Source organism: Centrocercus urophasianus, unplaced genomic scaffold (genome assembly GCF_019232065.1).
Source record: "Centrocercus urophasianus isolate 14NV4802_14NV808 unplaced genomic scaffold, USGS_Curo_1.0 seq_74, whole genome shotgun sequence".
NCBI classification, from domain to species: Eukaryota; Metazoa; Chordata; class Aves; order Galliformes; family Phasianidae; genus Centrocercus; species Centrocercus urophasianus.
The window spans coordinates 2,022,869-2,049,385 of NW_024885355.1; the positions used below are offsets into that span (position 1 = coordinate 2,022,869).

General features: G+C 38.4%; 1 protein-coding gene across 1 annotated transcript in view; it reads right to left on the reverse strand.

The window, feature by feature from the left end:
- Window positions 1-26,517, reverse strand: part of TENM4 (teneurin transmembrane protein 4) — a 594,301-nt gene that overhangs the window by 480,480 nt on the left and 87,304 nt on the right. Inside the window, exon 2 of the mRNA XM_042838225.1 lies at window positions 21,670-21,811. The gene's annotated coding sequence lies outside the window, so the exon portion shown is untranslated. The remainder of the gene's footprint in view (window positions 1-21,669; window positions 21,812-26,517) is intronic.

The window sequence follows — 26,517 nt, forward strand, 5'->3', positions numbered from 1 at the left end:
CAATTACAAGCACTGGGATGTAATCTCTAATAGGGCAGGAATCAAATGGCCTCCCTTTGACTTGCCACTCTCTGCACACTGAAGTAACTGCCTTTGTGTACACACACACTGGGCACCACTTGCCTTAATGATGCAGATGGTGAAAATGTATGCTGCTCTCAGATAATGTGCACTAAAGGGTTTTTTTTCCGCTGCAAATAAAAAGACGTTTTAATATCTTCTTGGTATTTTATAAAAGTTCTTCCATAAAGAACATGCGCATGATTTACTGGCATTAAATAAAGGAAGTATCTGAAGAATCATCTACCTATCCTTCCATCTATCTATCATTAGATGTAATTTAATACTTAATGACATTTGTGATCATCATGCCATGCTTGTAATTGAAAATGAATAATTGAAATTCCAATTACCACAGGGGTCAGCGTAAGGGGAATTTGTGTAGTAACTTGCTAGGCAATAGCCTAAATTTGCAGCCATGTTAGGACTGCAAACAATGTGTCTCATTCTTAAATTATTTATTGGGAAATGTCATCTTAATTTCTCTTAGCTATTTCTATGAACAGTCTGGCATTGTCCTGAAAGACAGAAAATCTAAGTTTCTTCATGCTCGTTCAGCAGATAGCTGGAGAGCCCATCATCAGCACTTTTGGGGGACTCTCCATTGACATCTACCCTTATTAGAGCACTTGAAGATGACACCAAAGAATCAGTTGCATTTGAACACCATCCACACATCTTTCAGCATGGGGGAAAACACAAGAAAGCAAGAAAGAAGAAAGACCACGAATAGGAATAGAATTAGCCCTAAATAATCAATTCTGGGCTTCAAACAGCATCCAGTGGCAAATCATCAACATAACAAAGAGGACTCATTTTCAGCCCATTAGCTTCTTGCAATACAAGGAACTTTTCTGGCTTTCTCAGAAATTTGATCCCCTAATGACTGCAGAAAGGGCATCAGGACAGAAAATAATTACAGTCTGTCAGACAGTCTGGCATTCAACCCTCCACATGGTCCAGCAGACGGTGTCAAAGATTTGACCTCAAGGGGGTTTGAAGCACATTGTCAGAAAATACTCATATAAATGGTCTACAGAGCATCCTACAGCTGATCAATGTCTTAAGTGAGCAATACTTAGCAGCTGGAATGTTTTTGATTAGTACATCTAACCCCTGATTGATTGGTATTCTAAATAATTAATTGTCTTGTTCGTGGGGGAACAAAATAAAACTTTAATAAGTGACAAGGATCTCAGTATCTCTGTTGCGGGCTATGAAGATGTTAGCTCTGCATTTCACTGGTCAACTTAAAACTTGCGTATGAATCTACATGCTTGTCCATTCAGAGCTGCAAAAGGGCATTTATTTCCTAATATGAGGTTTAAACCCAAGAATATGAATCTGGCCATTCCCCTTAAACTTGCTACACCTCCAGGAATTTTAGGGTTACTTTCACTTTTAGTCCAGCTGATTTTTTTAGAAACGTATGAAGGCTTTAAGCATTAATCTTCTATCACTCGTGTTTAGAAAGAGCTATGAATACAATACATAATCATATTAGTTTGGGTTTGTTTGTTTTGAGTAGGGTGCTGATCATCCCACATTAGATACCTGCACTGGTGCCCCTTGGCTTCTTAGAGGTCTTTTTCAGCCTTAACAATTCTATGACAACTGATTTGATCTGCCTTAAGATGTTTCTCTTTAAATGCCTGGGTTTGTGCAGTGACTTCTCCACTATATGTTAGCCTTTCTGCATCCAAATTAATCATATGGTTCCCCCATTCAAGAAACAAAGTACTGATTCTGATAACCCAGATAGAATGGGACTTGGTACCTGTGGTTAACATCACAGAATCACAGAATTGATTGGAGGGGACCTCAAAGACCATGAATCTCCAAACTCCCTGCCACATGCAGGGCCACCAACCTCTCCATTTAATACTAGACCAGGCTGCCCAGAGCCCCATCCAATCTGGACTTGAACATCTCTAGGGATGGGGCATATACAACCTGTCTGGGCAGCCTGTTCCAGCACCTCACCACTCTCATAGTAAAGAATTTAACCACCTCCAGCAGGAGGATGTTGGTATGAAGTCATTTGTTAATAAAATCTGAGAGACTGATTGATTGGATCTGCAGCCACTGAAATTTGTGCACAGCCTGGCATGAAAAGCAAACAAGCTGGACATCTCCCTTTTACAGAGATATCAGCCAAAGCATAGGCAGGCTTCATGGGAGAAGAAAACTGGGCCAGTCTTCACTCATTCCATAATTCCATATTGCACTTCTAGGCCTGTCTGGTTTTTTTGTTGTTTTTTTTTTTTTTTTTGTAGGAAGGCCCCAGATGAGTGCAGGAATCCTTCCTCTCTAGAGCTGGGAACACTACACTCAAGATCTAAATTAATCCCTTCAGCAGATAAACAAACATTTCCTAAATACTCCTAAATAGCCATAACCCCAGGCATAAATAAGGGGGGCTGTAAGAAAGAAGGGGACAGACTTGTGAGCAGCATCTGTTGTGATTTGACATGGGGAAATGGCTCCAAACTAAAAGCGGGGAGATTTAGATATAGGAGCATTGTTTTTTATAGTGAAAGTTATGTGGCACTGAGGTGTCCTCATCATTCCAGGGGAGTTGGACCAGATGACCTTGAAAGGTTCCCTTCAACTCAAACGATTCTATGATGCTGTACTGTAAAATCTTTTTGTGTATACATGCTAATGTTTTTAAATGATCTACATGATGTTTGAGCCTGTGTATTTTTCGCTCAGCACTACTAGATGGCCAGGCAGCTCACAATGTTGTTATTAACATCACATTTATAAGGACCATCATCATTGACTTTCAGTGGGTGAAGTGTCCTTGGAGAGGCTTTTTAAACAAACTTGATTTCAGCTTATGGACCAGAGACCATCATTATGTCTCTCACCAGCCAAAGAATGCATGTTTACACAAGGAGAGGCCACAGGTCAGAGGCAGAGAGCAGAAGCACAGACAGTGCAAATCAATATTTTTAGATAGCTTACTGTTAAATAAACTGGAAGACCAGGTCCAGCTGGTTTGTATCAGCTTCACCACACTTGGTATCAATGGAAGAAGAACTGTTTACTCCTGTCAGAGTTACAAGACTCAGCACAGTTATCTCAACAAACTTCTAGCTGGAAAACCTCGCATCTTCTCAGGGTAGTTAGTCATTGAGTATATGGAAGAGGTATAGAATAGAATCACAGAATTATTCAGATTCAGAACCTCTAAGGTCACCAAGCCCAACCCCAGTCCATCCTCACCATGCTCACTGACCATGTCTCTCAGTACCACATCTCCATGGTTCTGGAACACCTCCAGGGATTGTGAACTCCACCACCTCCCTGGACAGCCTGTGCCAATGTCTCACCACTCTTTCAGAGAATAAGTATTCAGCTTCCTTGCTTAAAATTAAAAGTAATTTAGAAATCAAAGTAAAATAAATTATTTACATTCCTAGATTATTTGAGTAATGAGGGTATGGTGAGTGTCAGACAGGTCACAGTGTTGGAAGGATCTGTGTTGTGATCAAGCAAAGCAATTTTCCATCTCCTGACTCTCAGCCTAGAGTCCTGCCTTCTGGATGAAGGGTCCCATCACTTCTATGCATAGCAAAAGCCAAAGACAGAAAGCCTGAGAGAAGAAAAAAATGAAAAATCAATCCCATTAGTCAACAAATTTAGGCAAACTCTGGCTGGAAGGTTGGCTGTAAAGGCATGGCAGAGTGGAAGAATTGCATGAGCAATACTGCAGAGGGCAAAAAGAGTTTTAAGTCTGACTATAGGAAACGTCATGTGGAATAAAATTCCTGCCAGGCTTGGCAGCAGTAATGTCAGGGTTGTTCACCTGTTTCCTTGTGAGTCATGTCCAACTTTTGGACATGCATTTCCATGTGTATCCAGCACAGCCTGAGGTGGGAACTAATGAGAGGTCTGTTCTGACATGTGTTGATATACACAGCACAGTTGCCTAGCACAGATGCTGCTTTGCACATATTTCTGCACACTGGATTTGTAAGTCAACAGGGGCCCTGGCTCAGCAACACTCGTTTGGGAACTCCTCACTCCAGGCTTTGAATTCTGCCAATACTCTGCACAGCTTCTATGAATACAATAAATACCTGTAGAGCATCTACCTTCTGGGAGGATTATAGGCGAAGAACTACAAAAAAAATTCAATTTTTTTTAGCAGTGAAGCTTGCACGGTGGCTTTTTTTCTTCCCGCCTTCCTATCTTTCATAGAATTGTGTAAGTTTTAACCTTTTCATTACTTTTTCCTGACTGAAAGAATCAGAATTGATTTTGTTTACTGATTAAGACATAGGGACTCAAAGAAATGATGAAGTTACCTGAAGGTTAAATATTATAAATAGCTCTACTCACTTTTCCTTTGAAAGCCAAAACTTTTAAACATTCTCTTTAAAAATCATAATAATAAATGTTAATTCAGAAGTTCTACTGCATATCCCTCCACTGAGAATGTGACTAAGTCATCTTGTTTCAAATAAATCTAGCCAAGATATGTGTCTGATGGCCACATTTTAAAATATTATTATTAGGAGAAAAAATTTATGGTATGATAGCATACAAGATTCCAAGAGGGAATTATTATTGTTGCTACTTCAACTCTCCAGTGGCAACGGATCTCCAGATCCATATGGCATCTCTATATCTGTGTATAATAAGATATAGTCTTACACCACTTAGTTGAATTTGATAATCAACATTTATTTCACAGGGGACGCTTTATTGATTTCTGCTTTGTTATTTTCCTAGCACTGACACTGTAGGCGAGAGAACTGTGGGTGCCCCATCCCTGCAGGTGCCCAAAGCCAGGTTGGATGGAGCCCTGGTGGGGGGCAACCAAGACATGGCAGGGGCTTGGAGCTGAGTGATCTTTAAAGTCCCTTCCAACCCAAGCTGATCTCTGATTCTGTGCTTCTATGATTCTTCATTGCTTTCATTATCTTTCCATTTCCCTGTTTCCCCTATGTATTTTCAGTGCAGCATTCCTGTACAGAGGACCTGATTCAAGCAGTGACTTCAACCAGTATAAGTTCATACTTAGGGGTATATTTTGGCTCAAGTTTAAAATAAAGTGAGAATTAGCCTCACTGAAAAAATTAAAGGAATACTAAGCACTATTATTACTGCTTGAAGCTAGCTCATGTACATTCATTCATTCATACTACTAAAGGAGCTTTGAAGACTTCGGCTCCATTAAACATCTTGATTCACAAAGTGAACAAAAAAAAAAAAAAAAAAAAAAAAAGGAGCAACTGTATCATAGGCTGACCTAAACGATCTTTCTCATTGTTTTTCTTTTCACTAAAAAGGCAGCTGTGTAATTGGCAAAAAAAAAAAAAAAAAAAAAAAAAAAAAAAGTGGGATCAACAGAAACATTTAGCTTGGACCAACATATCAAGTTTTTCTTTGTGGAGGTAGTTTTCCATTCTTTTACATGTTTTTTATTTCTTTAGGCCAACAGGTGTAAGCTAACAGTTTCTACCATGCTATTGAAATCTTTCATGTCAGTGTTTTTCTTATTTTTAGTTTTGTTTTTCTGGGATGGAGAACTGATAACATATACGTACATCACATCACATTATACAGTAAACAAACCACTGAAATATTTTACCCAGCTCCATCCATATGGCCATTTTTCCATAATATCTGGACATACAATCAAAACAGCAGCAAGACATTAAATCTCAGACAGACTCAGTACAAATTTGTCCTATGTACCTTTTGGCAAGAGAATACCTTCTGTATGAGAACAGCCTTACATTTCCACTGCAACAATGGTTTTCAACCTTTACTCCGTTGCAATCTCCCATGAATTTCACATTGCAGCAAGGACCTCTGCTTTTTGTCTAAAAGTCCACTAAAAATGTGGAGGTACTATTTCTTTGTTACCTTTTGTGTTTATGCACAGAATTAACAGAATTCCAGTTGATTCTGGAAAGGCAACAGAGGATGACACTGAAAAGGGAATGTCACTTAAGTTCTGCCTGCAGTCTTTCCTTAGGATCTGAAAATCTTCAGTTCATCTAAACCTGAGATTCATTCGGCCCTCCTCAAACTGAGTATCTACAGCCTTTCAGGAGCTCCCTGTACTTCCAAAACATTAATGATGGTACATTGCCCTTTTATGTAATAATGGAGTAAACTGAACTTCCTCAAAAGAAACAGATATAGGTTCAAAACACTGCAAGCAGAGGTGAGAAAGAGTTTCTGACAACACAGGAGTTAACCTCCTCCCTGTTGAGTGACCTTATAACAAGTTTAAAGGCTGTGTAGAAGGGGATGTTCTTTTTCCTTTGCATCTTTGCAAGATGGAATTAATGCTACCCAACTACCCAAAGGAATGGGATGGTGACTTTGTAGCCTGGTATTCAAAAACTAATCCACAGCCATGATTCCTTACCCAAGGAATGGAGCTGGCAATCACAACACAAATGAAGGAGAGAGATCCCATGCTGACAGGAAAAGAAATCTTATAATTCAAGTCTTCTCCAGAACCTATCCAAACATGTCATACTGGACTCTTTTTCTAATCCCCAGAATGAAGTAGATGTTGCCAGCCACATGTCTTTATTTTAGACGTCTCTTTTAAAATGAAAAGATTGCAACCTAGATTGTTTCTCTCCACTGCTAAAAAAGCAGCCTGTGCTGATTGCCTCAGCTGTGAATATTTACAGTTGATCAGATGCACCTAATCCAGACTGCTTCTTTCCATATATGTTGTCATCTTTTTTTCCAAACAAAACTTGCATTTCTTTAAGAAATCTCCTTCACACTATCTAAAACAAAACCTCTATAAAATCCAGGATGAAGAAAAAAAGGCAAATTAAAACCTCCTGTTTTTCAGGCATTCACGTCCCAGAATAGACCCAGAAATCTAACCACTGCTATTTGGGCAGCCAGAGGGAGAAACAGACTATAAACAAAACTAAAACAGATTTTATTGATTTTTCCCCATGCAGGCTAAGCTACATGCAAAATCAAAATCAAACACAGAAGATCAATAACTAACAGCAAGTCAAGTGCATTTTCAAATGACTTCTCTCTCCACGGTTTAAGGCATTTCTGCAATAAATCAGGTTAAGAAAGATACCTACAAATAATGGTTTGAAGTGGATTATGTCCCTTTAAAGGGTTCATTTCAATATATTTTCACAACGATGTACTACTCCAAAGCTGTTTGCCAGGTGTACTTCTCCATTGTCTGTGAATCATAATGGTAAGACTCAAAATGTTTTCTTTCACAGCAAAAAGAGCTACCATCAGTTGCTGCTCTGTGCTAAGCCCTTTGACCCTCAGATATACATACACACTTCCAGCTTACTGAACTATGGCACTCCACCATGTCAGTGTTCTGACTCCAATAGCTAACACACAAATAGGGTTTAACCTTAGAATCACAGAATTATAGAATCATTATGGTTGGAAAAGGCCACAAAGATGATCTGCTCCAAACCCAACCCATCCTCACCATGCCTACTGACCATATTCCTCAGTGCTCCACTTCCATGTTTCTTGAACATCTTGAACAGGGATGGTGACTCCAACACCTCCTTGGGCAGCCTGTGCCACTGCATTACAACTCTTTCTGAGAAGAGATTTTTCCTTATATCCAATAACCTTGCAAATTCTGCTCAAAACTTGGCATAAGCCAAGGATAAACACAAACATACTATGAGTTACTGCAGATGTGCAAGTGGCATTCTGGGCCACAGCTCCTCTCTCATGAATTGAAGACTGCTGGAGAACAGTTGACTCCAAATAACTTAGATTCCAACAAAGACAGAGCCTATAGAAACTATCTGGATGGAAAACTTACATAGTATTTTATTGCAGTCCCTGAGACAGTTTCTAGACCACACTAGATTACTTATGTATCTTGCATTTAAAGTTCCCTGGAATTTCTCATACAAATAAATATTATAAAAGGAAGGACAATTCAATTTACATTTGATGGGGTACAAAAGTCACTGTAATTGAATGATAATTTGCCGTGAAGCACGGATGTGAGTCCTCATGTTTGCCTCTTGACCTGAAAGGATACGGCTAGTGAAAATGTCTAGCGGATAATTACTGCTGGGCTAACCCTGAAGCTTGGCTATTATTCACAGGTCAATCTCTCTAAGATAATTCCCAGGATAATATTACTGAGGAACATGCTCCCTCTGCATAATGCAACACCTGCCTCTCTCTGGTGAGATCCCAGGAATGGAGAGATGAGCTTTGGCTTTTCTTTGCTATCTGTATTAGGCTTTCTTGTAGGGCAGAGATTGAGAGCTACAAAAGGGGAAAATAATGGAAATGTCACCTTGTAACAGGGAATCTGGGAAGACTTAATTTTCATTATTTATCAGGGCTGTAACTTCTTGCAGTCTGTAAAGACGGGGGTACATACAAATGTCATTTAATTTCTCAATTTAATTGCTGATGACCAAAAGGAAAAACATACCTGCTGAATAAGATCAGAAATTTACTTCCAGGACCCAGATATAGAAGTCAACTCTGTGCTCTGTTTCAGGTAGTGCTGAGATGGTCTGTGGGCTTCTATAGCAGTGCACATGCACAGGAAAGACCAGGTCATAGGCATGCATTGCAGTGAGCTCAGCCTCCTTTATTTCCCTCTGAGTCCTAGAAACTTACGGCCAGAAAAGATCTCCAAAGGTCATCTAATCCATCCCCTTGCCCCAAGGCAGGCTTATCTATGGGGAGGTCATGTCTGACAGATGTTTGTTTAACTTGCTCTCATAGTGATGGAAACTCATCAAGCATTGAAGATTATCTGTGTTTGGTGCTCAGTGTCCTTAGCGTTAGAAACCTTTCCTCCCCAGTGTTATAAATCTATCCTTCATGTTGGAAGACAAGAAGCAGCATAAGCTGATCAACAGTGGAAAAATATATAATGAGGGGGGAAAAAAACAATACCCAAGGGGGAAAATCAGGGGGAAAAAAGCCCAGCAGTCTAAAACCAGTCCATGGGTTGGTCTGCAACAGCTCAGAATTTTGCAAGTCTGGAAACAGTACTGAAGGGAAGAGTCTAGAGAGCCCGGTGCCAGCCGTAAGTCTAATAATTAATAGCAATTACACATCTGGTCAAAGGCCACTGGTATAGTAAGGCTACATGATTAGTCCGGCAGCAACATAGGAGGAGGATGGGAAAAGGTATATAAAGGCTTTAATTAATGCTACTCCTAATGTTATTAATAATGTATGATTAACTATTTAAATATTAATTTCTTTTATTACTTTCTCTTATTTTGCTATAGCTTAGATAAACAAAAAATCATCTCCACAATAGCACAATAGCTCATATATGAAAGTTACTGGTAAATTTTCAGCCCTGCATGGCAAGACACACAAGTCTTCATGTTGTGATTCAAATTATTATAAATCTCTTTAAGTTCAGTTGTGTTAATTATGTCTTTCAGCTCATTAGATAGATAAAAGAACTGGAATTATCATGTGTACTTACTAATCTAATTAGTAACTTCTATGTGTTGTTTCTTGTTTTGTATAATCTTTTTTTTTTTTCCTTTTAGACAAATAAACTGTTTGTTGTTTGTTTGTTGTTTTTTTTTTGTACAGCAACATTGTGTGGAACAACTCCAAAAGATACCGGCTTAAATTGGAAACAGCTGGGTGAGGGGAAATCAGCTATCAGCCTCGAGTTACTACTACTGTAACTGGAAACAACTTTACAAGTACACTTGGATAATTCATATTATTTTGCCAACACTTTGAAGTTACACTTTCCCCCTTCATTTCTTAAGTCAGCAAGAAACGGTTATTAAAGGCATCTCTTAAAAAAATGAAACTGTCAAGATGTGGCTTTGAAATCTCTGAAAAGACGCCTGTAACATATAATGTGCTATAAGCACGTCTATTAAATCATGGCTCTTGTGGTTCTAACACAGAAATACCAGAAAAGAATTCTTTTCACATAGGATCAGTAGCAAGACAATAATGGAAAACATTTGGGCCGAAGGTAAAAGTTGGCTAAAGCAAGCTCCTTTCCATCTGCTTGTTATCAGTAGTTATAGGAGCCAGGCAGGTGACCCATAAATTTTTTTTAAATGACAGACTTTTGTTTTTGACTGTGTCACAATGAAGGGTCTTGTTTTAACTTTACAGAGATATTGTCCAGGACTTCAACATTAAATAGCAGCTGTTAGTAAAGAAGAGAGCAGCGCTGAGAGAAATGAGAATGATTTTCCTGTGTTGAAAGAAAGAAAAATGCTAAGAAATAGTCTTCATAATTTACTAAACATTGTTGTGTTAGAAAATTAGTAGACTGAAATCAAGATGAGCAGTGACCAACTAACTTCCCCCATCCCACATAAAAGAAATGAAAAGGGAAGTAAAAGCATGAGGAAAGACAGCAAAAACTTATCTAGGTGTGCAAAGAAATCCATAAAGAGCAGACACTGGGGCACACTTTATTTAGCATTGAACCAAGGATTCAAAGGTGAAGCTCCACAAGCTCACAGCAGAAAAAAGGTACAGATGCTTAACAGTGAATGCACTTAACCACTTAAGCACACTTGTGATAGGCACGAGGGGATCTCTATCTCTGAATGTGCTCAGAGCGTCTCTGGAAGATAAGAGTTGTCTGCACAGGAGTTTCTAGGCTCCAACAGGGAATGAATGAAATTCCATCACCCTCATTAAAGAGGAGGTCAAGGTGGAAGAGCTAATGGTTTCTCTGACCTCAACAATCTTTGAAATTATGAAACTGTTAGATTAGGTTGCTGGTCTAATTGTCTGGGTCTCTTGGAGTTGTATTTTTATTTTTTTTTTACGCAGGTTTTTTCACTTACTATATTGCTTGTGACTTACTATAGTTGGGATAGATGTAGTGATTAATCTTAGGTTATTTCTCAGTACATAGCTTCTCTAAAAATGATGCTTACTTTTGTAGAAGTAGGTGCAGGTTGGTATTCAGTAGCTATAATGTGACAAAAACCTGCAAGTTCCCTTAAAGGCATTCTTTATGATGCATCCTCTCTCAAATTTTTTGTCACCAAGAATGTTACTGAACTGATAAATCAATTCAACAATTTTAATTAACAGCAGTGAAGTCAAAATAACATGTAATTATAAGTGAATTAAAAACACGCTTAATTTTACTTGCCTTTTTAAAGCTAAATTCCTTCTCTGCTATCCATCCAACAAATTTCTTGGTGCTCATTTTGTAACTAGGGGTTCTGCAGATGCAGGAAAAGTAGAGTGCTCTTGCAGAGATATGCCATGTTTCCTAACCAAGCAAAGGCAATGATGTGAAATTCTTTAATGATCAGGCTCTGGGATTGATCTTTCGAGACAGCACCAAAGGGAAAAAAAAATAAAAATCTAAAGCAACTTTTAAGAAATCTCAGATGGACTTCGGATGAGATTATATGCATAGATGATCTACCTAACCTTTAGGGCAAATCTGGTTGCATGTAAGCTTTTCCACAGAAATGAGAAATGAAATCAATCTATGAAGTTAAGACTTAGATCTTGAGTCAAGGCTGTGCAATTACAGGGTTTTATTCTGTCCCATCAAACAGCTCTTAAAGTCAGACAACAAAATCACCTCAATTTTCATGAATGTCCAGACCAGTTCACCTTTGAGGGAAATTATACAAAAACCGATGTCTCCTGTGGTTTTAAGAAGAAATTAGAGGAAACTCCACCTTTGAGCTGACCTTGAGATTTAGAGGAACCTAAGGGTTTGAATAACTGTTAACTATTGGCAAAGGAATTTAACTCATTCTTGTGCAGAGCCTCATCCTTTGTGAAGGGAAGGCACAGGAAGATTCAGGAGTTGAAACATCACAGATTCGTTCAGCCCCGTATAAGAGAACTTCCCACAATTTGACAAAGGAATGAAATTTAGAAAAGTGCAGGCAGAGTGCAAGAGACAAGAGGCTAATATCTTTAAATGCTGGCGTTTAAAGCATCAGTAGGGAGTGGCATCTTTAAAACGGGCCTATTTAGTGGGGGAAGAATTAATTTGTCAGTATAGAATGAAGGTGTGATCTGAATGATGAAATCAATGCAGACTGACTGACTGTATGATATTATGGAGCAGCACCTGATTTGTCAGTATTCTCTTCTTGTGCTTGCATGTTACACATTTAATACACATGAAAAACAGAGAAGTAGAGAAGGCCAACAAAACTGCTCTTCACTGAAAATGAAACTGAACAATAGAAACAAGCAAAGCATTGGTGCATATGTGTCTTCAAGTCAGCCATCAGACTGAACACCCGCAGAATTCATGATATTTCTTCAGGGATCACTTTCTGTTGCTAATGCTGCTGTAAATGGTTCCATATCTTCATAAAGGAAAGGCTATGGGCAGCCAAAGGAGCAAGTGTTGGCAGCAAAGAGCAGTGATTAGAGTTAATGGCTGGGAGAAAAGGTCAACCATGTGAGCTGCTGGGCTTAACACAGGTTTAACCAATGAGATCCTGTTACACAGAAGGTGAAAGTCAGTGATCCAATGCTTTACTTTGGCATAATCTGTGTGTTTATTAATTAAATAGCAGTCGCAGAATGTGGGGAGAAATGTAGCTGCTCTTTGCTTTGGCCCTCACAATCAGGCACTCACAGAACCTGGGGTACATTTTGGTGCCAATCCTGTTCTTCTTGCACTGTTCCTTCTATTTGCTTGTTCACTGCCTTCCTTCCTGCCCTTCTTTTCTGTGCCATTCCTCCTGACCCTTACTCTTCCTTTCTCAAATGTATTTTTTCTCTTTTTTTTTTTTTAATATAGCTTCAGCTCTCTGGTCACCCTCCTTTGGTTTCTTGTGGGCAACAGTTCTGGGTATCTGGTACTTTTCACTTCACTCCCTGCCTGTCAGCAATATTAACATATGAAGCTCGATGAAAGAAAAATAAACCTGCTGATAGGCCATGCCAGCCAGAGCCTTGATGCAATTAAATACTAATTCAGATTCAGATTTGTGACAGTTTGCAAGCAATTCAACCCCACTTTGTCCTGAAGATACACTTAAGGTAGTTCTCTTCTTAACAACAATGGAAAACGGATGTAGTTCTATGCATTTCCACAATGAAAGACATTTTGCCTTGCTAAAAGCAACTTAGTCTCACTGGGGCTCCTTTTTCCCCCCCTTTTTTTTCCTTTGTAGAACAGTTAGAAAGCAGTGATTTTAAATTGTTATGCAGAGGATGTGGAATCGAAGTTCTTTTTGCGATGACAGTGCTGTGTATTCCCATCACTGTTTTCCCAAATCATACATAACCATTATTCTGGGCTTTTACAATCCAAAATCAGATATGTTTCATAGAATTATTGAATCCTTTGGGTTGGAAGGGACCTCTAAAGACCATCTGGTCCAACTCCCCTGCAATGAACAGGGACACCTACCGTTCCATCACACTGCGTTCTAGCCTGACCTTGGATATCTCCAAGGATGGGGCATTCACCACCTCTCTGGTCAACCTCACCAGTGCTTCACTACTCTTAGCATATTAAGCCTTTTCTTATATCCTTAGTCTCCCCTGTTCTAGTTTGAAACCAATTCCCCTTCACCCACGTACTGAGTACAACTGTAGTTACTTGCATGGCTATACTGACACAACACCTGATGTTCAATTAAAAATGTGTAGAAGTGTCGTAACGCTGTACCTCATTCCTTTTATGACAGAAGGCAGCCTGGTCCAAAGCCTGATTGTTATTTCAAAGAAGAAATTTTTCATAGTATGCAACCTGAACCTCCCCTGGTTCAACTTCACGCCATTACCTCTCACCCTATCTCTAGATAACTTGGGAGTAGAGACCAGCCCCCCTACCTTACTACAACTTCCTTTCAGGAAGCTTATTTGTTCTGTGACTGTGTGTATTTGTGTGTGCTTTTAAAGACCTTCTAAAGATTTTCTGAAGACTTCATGCTCATTATCTCCATTTCAGGAAGAATTACAGAATCACACAGAATCACAGAATCACAGGGTTGGAAGGGACCTCTGGAGATCTTCAAGTCCATCCTCCCCTACAGCAGGTCACATAGATAGGCATCCAAACAGGTCTCAAATATCTCCAGAGAAGGAGATATCCACCACTTCTCAGAGCAATACGTTCCAGTGTTTTGTCACTCTCACAGTAAGGAAGTTCTTCCTCGTGTTAGTACAGAATTTCCAGTTTGTGCTCATTTGCCATGTTCTCTTGCTGCATGTCACCCAAAAGAGTCCATCCCCACTGACATCACTTCCACAAAAGAACTGATCTAAGAACCCACCTACAAAATATCTGGCCCCGCTGTGATACGCAACATTACGTTGCAATAAAAACATGCAGACATTATGTGTGCCAACTCCATCCTTCAGTCTGGCTCCCTGTACATCAATATCACAACAAACACAGTGCACCATATATCACCACACAGTTCCTGAAGAAAGACACCAGTTCAATATCAGTGTTCAATCTCCTCAGCTAAAGAACAAAACAATGCATTCAGGGAGGTACTATTTTATAAATATGGTTTATTAACCTGGCAGGCTGTAATGTTTGAATGTAAAATGAATCCCTCCGTCTCACACGAGTATTGACAGAAAATGCCATCACAAATGGCACCACTACAGAGGATGGTAAGAAAATTGTTTTCTTGTGCACCATAATTATTCTGCTGGAGAAGATACTCAGCAAACCTCTCAGCTGCTGATGGACAAACTCACACTTTCACCTCATCTTATAGCAGCCTGCTTGATTTATTTCAGCTGATTCTTTATGAACTCCTAATTTAGTTGTGTACCGATGATTTTAAATACCAACTACAGCCAGGTACATAATAATGGGAGATTAATTGGGTATGATGCAGTATAAGAAATCCAGATAATTAAACCGTAAGCACAGTATACTTGTCTACAGGAGTATCAACAAATGTAAAATAAAACTGCTTAGTATTTCACAATACAGTGAAATGAAAATGAATGACAAAGTAGGAAAGATTGCTACAGACATTTATACATATTTTAAGCATGTTTTGAAAGGTAATATACGTATAACTGTAACATTTCTATCAAATCCTTCAAGAGTGCTAACAGAACTGTAACTATTTAAGAGATAGAGAGCATCAAATGAACAAAAAGAAAATATCCAGGAGGTAAATATCTGGTTATTTTCAGTTTGACTCATTGTGGAAAAAAGGCAAAGTAATCACATGAAGGTTCTGGAGTTTGCAGAATCTTGCATATATTCTGACAACTTATTAGTAATTAGGTATATATGACTGGGTGATCTTTTAGGTCTTTTCCAACCTTGGTGATTCTATGATTCTATGAAAAGCATCCTCACAATATACTCAAGGATGTTTTTGCATATCCTTCTCAAAGTTTTTATCATGAATTTGCTCCTTGCACCTATTAATATAGACTTCACAATTTGTTTAGTATTTGTTTAGTATTGGCAGAGAAATTCAAGGATTGAAAGAGAACATTTTCACAATATCCTTCTTATCCCAGGTAACAACCTGGGATTTGTTTGTCCTTCCAGACAGATACCAATTTAAAAAAGAGGAGAGGAAAAAAAAGAACAATAGCAAGGGACTGATTGACAAGTGCTATTGAGCAAGAGTTCCTTCAACTACTTTATGAAAAGAACACTGGATTTCATTAATTTTTGTTTTCAAAAGCTATATTAGAAAGAGTTCATTCAGAGGTATTAACTATTTTTGTCCTGCAGATCATGTATCCAAATTCAGAGCTCACCTTCTCATGGCAGGCGGCCTTTTTCCCCCTTGCCCTGTCTGCAGTAGGCAGATAAGAGGCTAGTGGAAAGGTCTTGCATCCTTATTATATGCAAAGAGTAAAGGCATTTATACTGGGCTCAGTATGCTTTGAAGGACCAACTTAAAATACATAATTGCTATATCTGCAGATACAATGAGGATTGTGCTATCTTGGCAACACAGGTGGGAAAAAAGAGTGCTCAGAAAACTGCCTAAAAATTTTCTAATTTGCATGCTCCACAGTAAACTTCTCAACACGGAAATTTTTAACTATTTCTAATGGCAGGACATGAGATCATTCCTATCAGCTGCAACAAAAGTTAACATAGACAAAGACCATGGCTCAGACAACACTTGGCCATAAACACCCTTTCCTCCAAGTATGTGGATATTTTACTCAAGTTTATTTGATGGGGAGTTGTGCAGCAGGCATGGATTTGAGCGTACAGAATAAATGTTTTCAAGGAGAATCAAGGAAACAATAGATTTGGAGCCACCAGAAATGTCACAGAGCTAGATGCAGAGAGGACAACACAGTGCACAGTTTTCTTCAGAGAAGTGGTCAAGATAAAATCAAAATACCAGATCTGAATTCAGTAAAGCCTGAGAACAAAGACAAAATAAGAATTCTACTGCTGTGAAGATTAAAGAGCCTGCAACCACTATTATGGATCTATTCACAGTTGCAGTTGAGGACAGGATTGAAATGGTGGAATTTCCTTCTCAAACTCAGTGATGATTTTCTACATACAGTCTGTCTTCCTGGGGTACAGAAACAAGGAAACTAGCAGAAAAATTTGTTTTCCCCATCCATGCTGTAAGTAGGAAAATCAAAGAAGGATACAGGAATCAAACTGAAAAGAGATGAGAAAGGTGGGAGTAGATGGTAGGAGAATCCCATCTAGTACATCTCATTGGGCATCTGCATGGCTTACTTTTGCCTGGTAATTTGCCTCCAGGTTGAAACAAATCACAGTATCCTTTGGATAGGAAATTTTTAAGAGGAGAGAAGCCACTTTGGCAATAACTTGACTCCTCAGGCACTTCAGATTTGGTTATGGTGTATGTCATGTTGCTGTTATGAATTAGCCAAGTCAAGGATCCAGAGGATTAACCTCCTTAGCAGGGATATTGTGAAGTGGCTGTTATCAGTTCACTATACCATTCATGTATGTCAACTGCAATGGCATTAAGTATGAAGGGAACTTACAAGGATGGAAATGCCTCCAGCCAGGAATCTCATCCCACTTCTTTGCCTGAGGATATCTAGTCCAGATAGGCAGTCTAAATCCCCACTATGGAAGTGTTGACACAGAGGAAGGAAACTTCACCTAACATTTAGCTGAAGCTTCAATGTGTCAGCAAAGTCAGCCACTCTCCCCTTACACTGTTTCCAAGAGATGACACAGAACATACACTTGTCTTTCCCCCTAAAAAGACAGATAAATGGAAGATATCTGTAGCTACAGAGCCTTTGGATGTTGATGAAGATAGGCTTTCTAGTTTTTTCTTAATGTTTTCTTCTTTGTTGGTCTCCTTTCCTCGTTTTTTCCTCTGATCCTCCTGTTTATAGTATAGAGAACTACTAGATAATTCAGGTTTGACAAGGACTGAGGGAGATCTGTAGTTAAACCTCCTATCACGTCCAGTTAGATTAAAGACCTGTCCAATTATCAGGGTGGAGATTTCACAACTTCACCAGACTTACACAACTTCAGTGGAACACCTATTCTGAAAATGCTAAAAAAGAAATGACAGTATTTTTTAAACACATTATATGAATTCCCCCATTATACAATTTGTATTCTCAAAGACTGGCTTCAAACTTCAAGTTACCGAAGTTACCACAGTGGCAGTTTTGTTAATTCTGTTGTAAATATTCAATTTTTAAATGTATTTTTGCTTTGCAACAGTGCTCTTTGTTTCAGTCCATATAATGTAGCTATGCTGACAGGTTTATATCTGAGGAAAAGAATTACTGTGCACATCAGCAAATATGTTTTTCCTTCTTTCTCCTGTAGAAACAACATCAGCTTTATCCAATAGTTTTGTGGCACTCTATGTCTTTTCCAAATCCTTCTGATAAATTACCATGGATCAATGTCGGCCATGCACTATAGAAATGATACATGTCTAATGAAAGAGGTAGTGTACTTTAATATTTTCAGCTAAAGGACAGGGTTCTGGAAATCAATTTATATAGTATAGGCTGCAAGGTATATCACCTCTTCACATCCTATGTTTATTTTCTGGAAAGACTGTATCATGAAGGAACAACAGCAAAAAAGATAATAAAACAATGTAAGTCCTAAAGGGGATGAAGTCCTAAATGGGACATAGAAGGTTGCTCTATTTATCTCGTAGGCCTTTACGAATATCAGTCAGCCTCATTTTTATCCTATTATAAACTGGCAAGATAGAATATTATAATCTACCAAAGTCTTCTTTGCAAATCCAGAATAGATGTAAGATTGCTAGATCTCACCTCTCCACACTGGGTCCCTCAGTGTCCCTTAATTCAGGTTCTGAGCAAGATCTGTAACTGAAATGTGATTAAAGAGAGACTAAACCAAGGAAAATACAATGTGAGAACAGAGGGCATGGTCAGATGCTCATCTCTGATCAGTGTCTGTGTTTCTTTCTTGTAACAATAGTAGTGAACCCTTACAAGGCAACAACTGACTTTATTTTGCAGACCATTAATCTGGCATCCTGGGGACATCAAATTACTGTCTCTCAGGGAAGAGGATGGTAACAGCTGATAGAAGAAGAAACTATCAATTTTGTAGTAGAACCAATAAATATGTGCTAATTACTGTTCATCTGGACACTCCTTGACACAAGAAACTACGTTCCTTCAATGATGGTTGCACTTGCTTGGGGAAAATACTCCTACCTAGATACGTGCTGTCTTCTCACTGCAATTCAGTTGTGCCAAAGGCTCCAACAAGCTTGAGAAATATCTTTAATAAAAGTGACAAATGATTCCTCCTGTTTCATGTCTCCATCAACTCCCTACTTGCAGTAAGCAAAACAGAGTTCACTGCTATAGAAGATCTTTCAACCTCGAGGTCTTTGAGGACATGGCACCAGCAAAACAATGGCCTTGATTCAGTAGATGCCCTACAGGAGTTCTCTGTATGTTTATTATGGAAGCTCAACATGCCCAGTGTGCAACCAGAGATTATTTTTCTTCCAAAGGCCAAGCTTGCATGGAATTCTGCTAATTAAATGCACTATAGAAATGTCAGCCTTTACCCTCTCACATATATACATTGCATCCTTTGTCCTTCATATAATGCTGTTAAAGTGTTCTGCAGACATCATTTGATAGAATAATAAGATATTATTATTGAATCTTTATGTCTCCTATTGTTCCAAAAGCCTTGACCTTGCTTCCCCAGTACAGAGGTCTGTCTACCAGGCTAATCATATTGATATCTGAGTGCCTCAGAGGAGATCCTTATGTGGAAACATTTCTGCAGGAACTCAAAAATGGCCAGGCACACTGATAAAATCCATTTATAACCCCTGTGCATTTCTGCAAGGTTATAATCCAATTCCTATTTCAAATGTAAATCTCCATCCTGGCAGCACAGAGAAGTGTGGTTCTGATAACTCAGACTCCCCCAGTTCTCAGAGTACCCTATATAGGTATTGGTGGATGTGATTTGCTGTCAAGACAGTAACCACTGGGAACCAGGATGAATAGATGTCCATTCACTGCACAGTCATGTAGTACTGATTGATGTCTGGAATACGGAACTGTTATGGGAGCAACTCTTCATTTATGTCCTTCACTTTTTGTTTGATAATACAACGTATTAACACTGCATGTTTTACCACGGACAAACAGATATTAGCACATCTCCTTATGAACATGTTGTTTTTCCTTGACTGCGTGTGTTGTATAGATGTATCTATAAATATCCATGCGCACAGCAGGGTACGTATGATACATCTGGCAGGGAATGGTTACCCCCAGCACAATACCGAGTTTTAATTTAATCTTGGCTTGTTTTCATAGCTGTCAAAAAGTCTAGGTTAGGTTGATGGTTTTTGAAAGGGAAAAATTGCAACTTGTGCTAGTTGTGTTTTATCCCTCCTCTTTAGCAAGTCATGATACTTGTGAGGGCTTTTTCCTCCAGGAGTGAGACAAAACAAACTGATACATAAAGTGGAGATATGGAGTTATGCCATGGTATCATCAATGCCCTCTGAATATCTGTTTGTCTGACAAAATAGCCAAATGCTCCATTTTACCATTCACAGCCTCTTCGTTACATTTAGTTCTTGAAGTGAAAGCAGAGTGCTTCCCTGTTGCCTCACCACACTTTTAGTTTGTCCTGAAATATTTTTTTTTTCTCTCCAATACTGTTGAGATACCTAGGCTATGGTTTCTTTTTATTGAAATATCTCCAGGAATCTCCAAAAGAAAAAAGAAAAGAGGCTTTATATAGCAATGTTATTGTTATATCAACCTCTACCAAATCAGTCAGATAGAGTCAGAAATATAAACACCCCTTAAAACACATTTATTTTAATAAAGACATTTCAAAAACAACGTGCCTGTCACTGTTAAAATGTGCATTTTAAATAACTTGCCCAAAGCTGCACAAGCCCAGACTCATCTCGTTTCTATATAAACATCATAATATGAAATATGTAACTACAGCCTGGGCTGAGGGAAGAATACAAGCATACACTTACTGTTTAAAACCAATGGAAAATCAGTACATACATGAAGTATAAAGCTATACATTGAAGTCATGTTTGAATAAAGACATTCTTCTGTGTTGAATTTCAAAACCAGAAATGTTATAAGACTCATAGCCCCATCCTTACAAGTCAGGCCATTACATCTCCTGTTAACTTATTTCTATACTTTGAAATATGGAGTTCCTAACTTGAAGCTGTAGAAATACATTTTCCACATTTTATTTTATTTTATTTTATTTTATTTTTGTCTGCTTAAAACCTCGGTTCATCACTTTAATAATATGCCAAATTTCTATTGATTTTATTTTCTGAAAGATTTGGGGTGCGTACTCACATAGTATTCTGTGGCTGACAAGTTCTACTTGTTAAATACAAATATTTGTTAAATACAAATAAAATTACGGTTCTAAAAGGCATCTCATGCAACATCATTAGATGAGTCAAAATTAGTAGATCCACAAGGTATTGTAAAATCAGTGGTAGTTATACTCATTCAGAATAAGTGTTGGTGGAAGTCAAGATAAATTTATCAATTTGGAAGTCAATATGAAGTCTGTAATTGTTGTGAGAAAAGCATTATCTTTGTACTGAGAGTGTTGAAAAGAAAAAAAAGGCGACTTTTGTTGGGTGTTAGGAGAGTTGGGAATGCTGATGAGAGAGCAGAGGAGCAACAGCCAAGAGTAAGTTATGTTAAGGAGTACATGAGCTGCCATGAAATTATATGCTGATTATTTCTTGCACTTCAAATGAACTTCTAGAACAGTACGTTGACATGTCAACATTATTTATTCAAGTTTCAGGAACCTGGGAGCATTTCTTGTCTTGATTCAATCACTTCAGTTAAATCTCTTGTTACCAATACAGAAAAAAAAAAGTCTTTTTTCAAGTGATAACAATTTATTAAACAATGAATTTTAAATGACACTGCAAATATAATTTTGTGCATTTTGTTCTTTTCATTTCTTTAAAGAAAATCAAGGATGAAATCAAAAGGCAAATAATGGTGCTTTGGAAGACCACAAGAAATAACTTGATTTATCAGCTCCCCTTGGGTATTAATGCATACGGAAAAAAAATGATAAATATATAAATCCCATATACACAATAAATTTTTATTGTTTTCTCTCATTATTACAAATAAATCTTTAAAAAAAAATGATGGTGTACTTACATATTTCAGATCCTCATTTGTCTAAGAATATAAAGCACTCAAGTCATGTGCCAGAATAACTCCGATGGTGTCTTCTCAATCCCCTTTTGTGTTCACGATCCACAAAAATCAGAGTGCCACTGCAGTGGTCCAACCATTCTCACTACAGAAAAGGAGCCAGGTGTTGTGTGTCAGAATAAAACTGGCATGGATTTGTAAAGTTTGTTTGCTTGACAACTGCCAGGAATTCCTGGCATGAGCCTTCATAATTCCAAAGACCCAGACAGATTCTTCCTATTTGTGAGCAATTGATTGAATGTACCTACACAAAAAGGTGTAGTGAAATACCTCCACAACCTTTTTCAGAGATTACCATCTCAACAGAACAGCAATGAGCATCTGTCTTTGGGTATATATTGATTTTAGGAAATCAATGTTTTCTTCCATATTTGCAAGTCATCCACCCCCATGCTGTCTTCCCATGCTTTAATTTCCACAGGAACAAAATACAGTCAGCCAGCTCCGAGTAATATCCTTGTTCCTACCCAAGATGCTCCTGGATCAGTACATAGGAGATGCCACAACCCACTGGTGGCTTCACCATTTAAATGTGCTCTCAAAGGTTGGATGATTTCACTGTGGTTCTTTTCAACCCAGGCCATTCCATGATTCTACGATTCTAAGACAAGGAGCAGCTGTACACCTACTGTGAGATGCTCCAAAGTGAGTAGAAGGGCCTTAAGCTAAGTGAGTGAGTGGGACTAAGCTAGTGTGTACTCAGATTTAAACCTCGACAAAGAGAAAATATGCATTCAATGAGACGAACTGCTTAGCATCAAATGTATTTCTGTATTTCTTCCTTTCTAGATTTCACGCTTAGTGCTGGCTATGAAGCTCATTTAGATATTTTAAGAGATAAGTAAAATAGTGGAGTTTTTACAGACTTGCACTGGTCTTTTTTAAGAAATTAGGGAAAGAGTCCAGAGTTTTACACGTAGGAAAGTCCAATTGCTTCAACATATAAAAAAAATGACTGTATCAGCCCATATTTTTCACCTCGTTATGTTGTAAGTTGGTAGCACCCCGAGCATTTTTTTGGCAGCTCAGTATTTAATGGCATCTCAAACAGAACTCTGAGTTTTGTAGACAATATAATTTTCAGGTGATGATTAGGTGACCTAATATAATTTTATTGTGAGGTATGTTTGGACAATACCACTTATTTAGTGACAACAATCACTTCATTGCTGTGACACAGCAGTGAAAACGTGCCAATACACGATCCTGCTAAGGGCCAGTGGCTTCTGGTAACAATAAACTTGTTCTTCAGCGTTATCAAAAAATAACTTGGAAAAATTTGTAATTACTGACATAAGACACAGCTCAGCTTGGCTGTCCACACAAAATGATCTGCATACACTAGAGTTACCCTAATTAACCTGCATGTCCTCCAGCTGCCACTTCAGAAAGATAGTCTTTCTGCAGATCCTGCACACCTTCTTTGCCAGTCCCTTAAACAAATTTGGACATCTCAAGAGGATCTGCTCATTTCAAATGGCTCTGGATGTATTATAAATCATTCACTAAGTCACAAGTTATGAACTGAAAACAGAGGTCTGACTTCTCTACCTCACCAAACTGCTGCTCTCCACATGCACTGCATGCACACTGTTCCTTCCCACAAGTACTGCTTTAGGCATTAGTTTGCACTGGTATGTCTACATTTGCATGTTGTACACAGTTTATGCACATAAATGAATGCTGGAATAGAGCACATATGTATTTTAAATAATATACTTGTTACTTTTGTAAAAACTAGAACAGCAACATTTCCAAGAGGCGGTTATACTTTGATTTTTAGGAGCTGGCATGAAAGGACTCAAGTAGAGATAATGCTGTAAATGTTGATTGTGTTACAAGTACACCTACTGTCACCTTAGGAAATAGAAGTTTAAATATAAAACACTTGTTGATGGGACTGGGTTGATTAACACTGGGTTGATGGATGAATTGAAGGAGGAGATGTTCAGCTGGGGCAAATAGTAGCTTCATGGATGCAAGTGGCACTACACTTAATTACAGCAGGGAAGAAAACAAAGCAGTGCATCTTCTCCCCACCAGCAGCTCTACTAACATATTCATGATATTAATTTGATAAAGAAAAGAAAAATCTCAATACAAAAAAAGCTGACGTCATTCAAAAGTGTGTGGTGAGCCCTTACAAAGCCTTATGAGTAAATGAATGGAAATGCGGAGTATGTCTTAGCCCACTAGGCTGCTTCAAATCCCTGAACTAAAATCTGAATGTTAAATAACCATGTTTTATTTACAAGAACTGGAATATTCCTCACGTAATTAAAACTGAGAAGATCTGTACTGCATACCTCCTGTTGACACCAAAGTTTTGTTAAAAGAAAAAATGAACTAAGCAACAACCAAAAAGATGAAAAAGAAACAAAAAAATCAAGCCGCTAGTTCAAAATATTTTCATGAACTTCAAATATTAATTTATGTTTTTTTCTTGAAGCTGTAACTCCTGTAACATTATTATTAAAAATAAAAACAAAATAAGAAATACGGGTTTCCATATTTGAAGACAAAAATAAAAAGTACAAAAATGCTGTAATAATTAGAACCACCATTTCTGAATACCTTCATTTATCTTGAGTTATTAAATATCCTGGAGTTGGAATATTCATTTTGAGTGTCTACTCCACAGTGCTTGGACTTTTTAATACTATGTAAACAAAATTTCAAAATCTAATAAGTTCAGCCCCAAAGAACCTTACTTCTGAAAAAATCCAACTATTGGAGCCAGAGTTGTGTTTTCTTTGTAAATGACTTTCTCTATCTTTAGCCTAAGTGTTTAAAGACTCCATAATGAAGCATAGTACAGACTCAAGCATAAGAAGGCTGAGACTATGGGCTTTAGGGAGATCAAGGGCAGGCAGAACTGCTCGCTTTTTGTTACGTTAACCTGCCCCAGGAAAGCAATTCCCTTCTCAGCCCCCATACCCAATTCCCATAAGTAGATACATATGGCAGTACTGTGATACAGAGAGCACACTGTGGTAGTTTTATTGATACTGGAACTGCTCCTTAAGCAAAGTCTTCTCTGCTCAGCTATGAATTCATGCCATTGACTCTTGGTGAAAGGCGAGTAGTCATAAAGTTTAATGCTGGCCTTAGAGTTAGAGTCCTGCTTTGAATTGCCCTTCGAAGGTGCCTCTCTCTGCTGACTTTAGAGGGAATTGCTAATTAAAATTAGGTTAGAGACAAATTTTGTGCATCTGCCAATTCAATGGGATTGATTTGCAATGATGTACTTTAGAGTTTGTGAACATTTGGTCCATAATGCTTAGATGTGCTTATAAAAAAAAAACAGCAGCAGCAGCAGCAAGGCATGTTGGGTGTAGCTGTCCAAATAAATGTGACTGGATCCATCAATATCCTTCAGAAGGTCTTTTCCTTCTTTCTCAGAGCACTGGTTGAAAGAAAACCAAAAAAAGGCTTTTCCTCCATTGGGTTTCAACCTATTTCATAGAGCTAATCATCACCTGAATATTTTTTTTTTCTTCCCTACTTCCAGCATTCTGTGGCAGGCTGTTATTTAGAAAATCCATCTTTCTTGAAGAATTATGTTGACCTGTAAAGGTTGAAATGTTGGCTATCAAAAACCTTGCCTACATCCAGAAACGCTTATGTAAGGCTTGAGCTGTAACGCCAGATGAACTGACGACAGATTCATTTATCATTAGTAGGAACAGGCACATTAATTGTCTACAGTATCAATACTATCCTCCTGCATTAACAAAACTCCTCTTGATCCTGAATGTACCACCAGAACATCCTTTATTAAATAAGATGAATAATACTGGGGCCAAGGGTTGCCTTGCTTCAGCTGAGAAAGCTTAATTATTTATGAATACTTCACTCATTAAGACACCAACAGGTTGCCAAGCCTTGTAAAGACAGCTTTTTGGGGTACTGAATAAAGGTTATTTTTTTTACATGTATGCATCTTCTGTATCAAGGAATCAACAGCAGGAGACTCAAAACATTTGAATCCTATAAAGCTTTTGGCCTGTGGCAGAACCTTAGAATGGTTGGGATTGAAAATGGTCCTAAAGACTGCCTAGTTCCACTCCCCTGACACAGACAGGGATGCCTCCCACTACAGTGAGGTTACTCAAAGCCCCATCCAGCCTGGCCTTGAACACATCCCAGGATGGGTAACCTGTTCTAGTGCCTCATCAGCCTCTGAGTGAAGTATTCCTTTTGAATATATAATCTAAATCTAATTTCTGTTTGAAGTCATTATTGGTTATCCTATCTCTATACTCCATGATAAAAGAGTCCCTAGCTTTCCTGTAACCCCCCATAGATACAGAATGGACACAGTAAGGTCTCTGCAGAGCCTTCTCTTCTCTAAACTGAAAAACTTCAACTCTTTTCATAGAAGTGCTCCAGCCCTTTGAGCATTGTCATGGCCTCCTCTGGACCCTCTCCAGCAGCTCCACGTCCTACTTGTTCTAGGGGTCCCAGAGTTGAACACAGCTCTACAAGTGGAGTCTCACAAGAGCAAATCAGAGAGAAGAGTCCTCACCTTCATGAACAGTGAACCAAGATGCCTAGGTAGACAGCAGAGTATCCATTCTTGGAGATATTCAAAATTTGACTAGATACAGATCTGATCTGCTGTGGTTGACTCTGCTTTGAGCACTAAGACTGGTCTAGATAATCTCCAAACCTAGTGGCCACAAGTAGCTACAATAGCTGCACTCAATACATATGAGTTTTGGTGTTATCAACCCCTTTTTAAAAATCTTGTTGACTATTTATGTGTTGATCCTCTCATAAATGTCATTT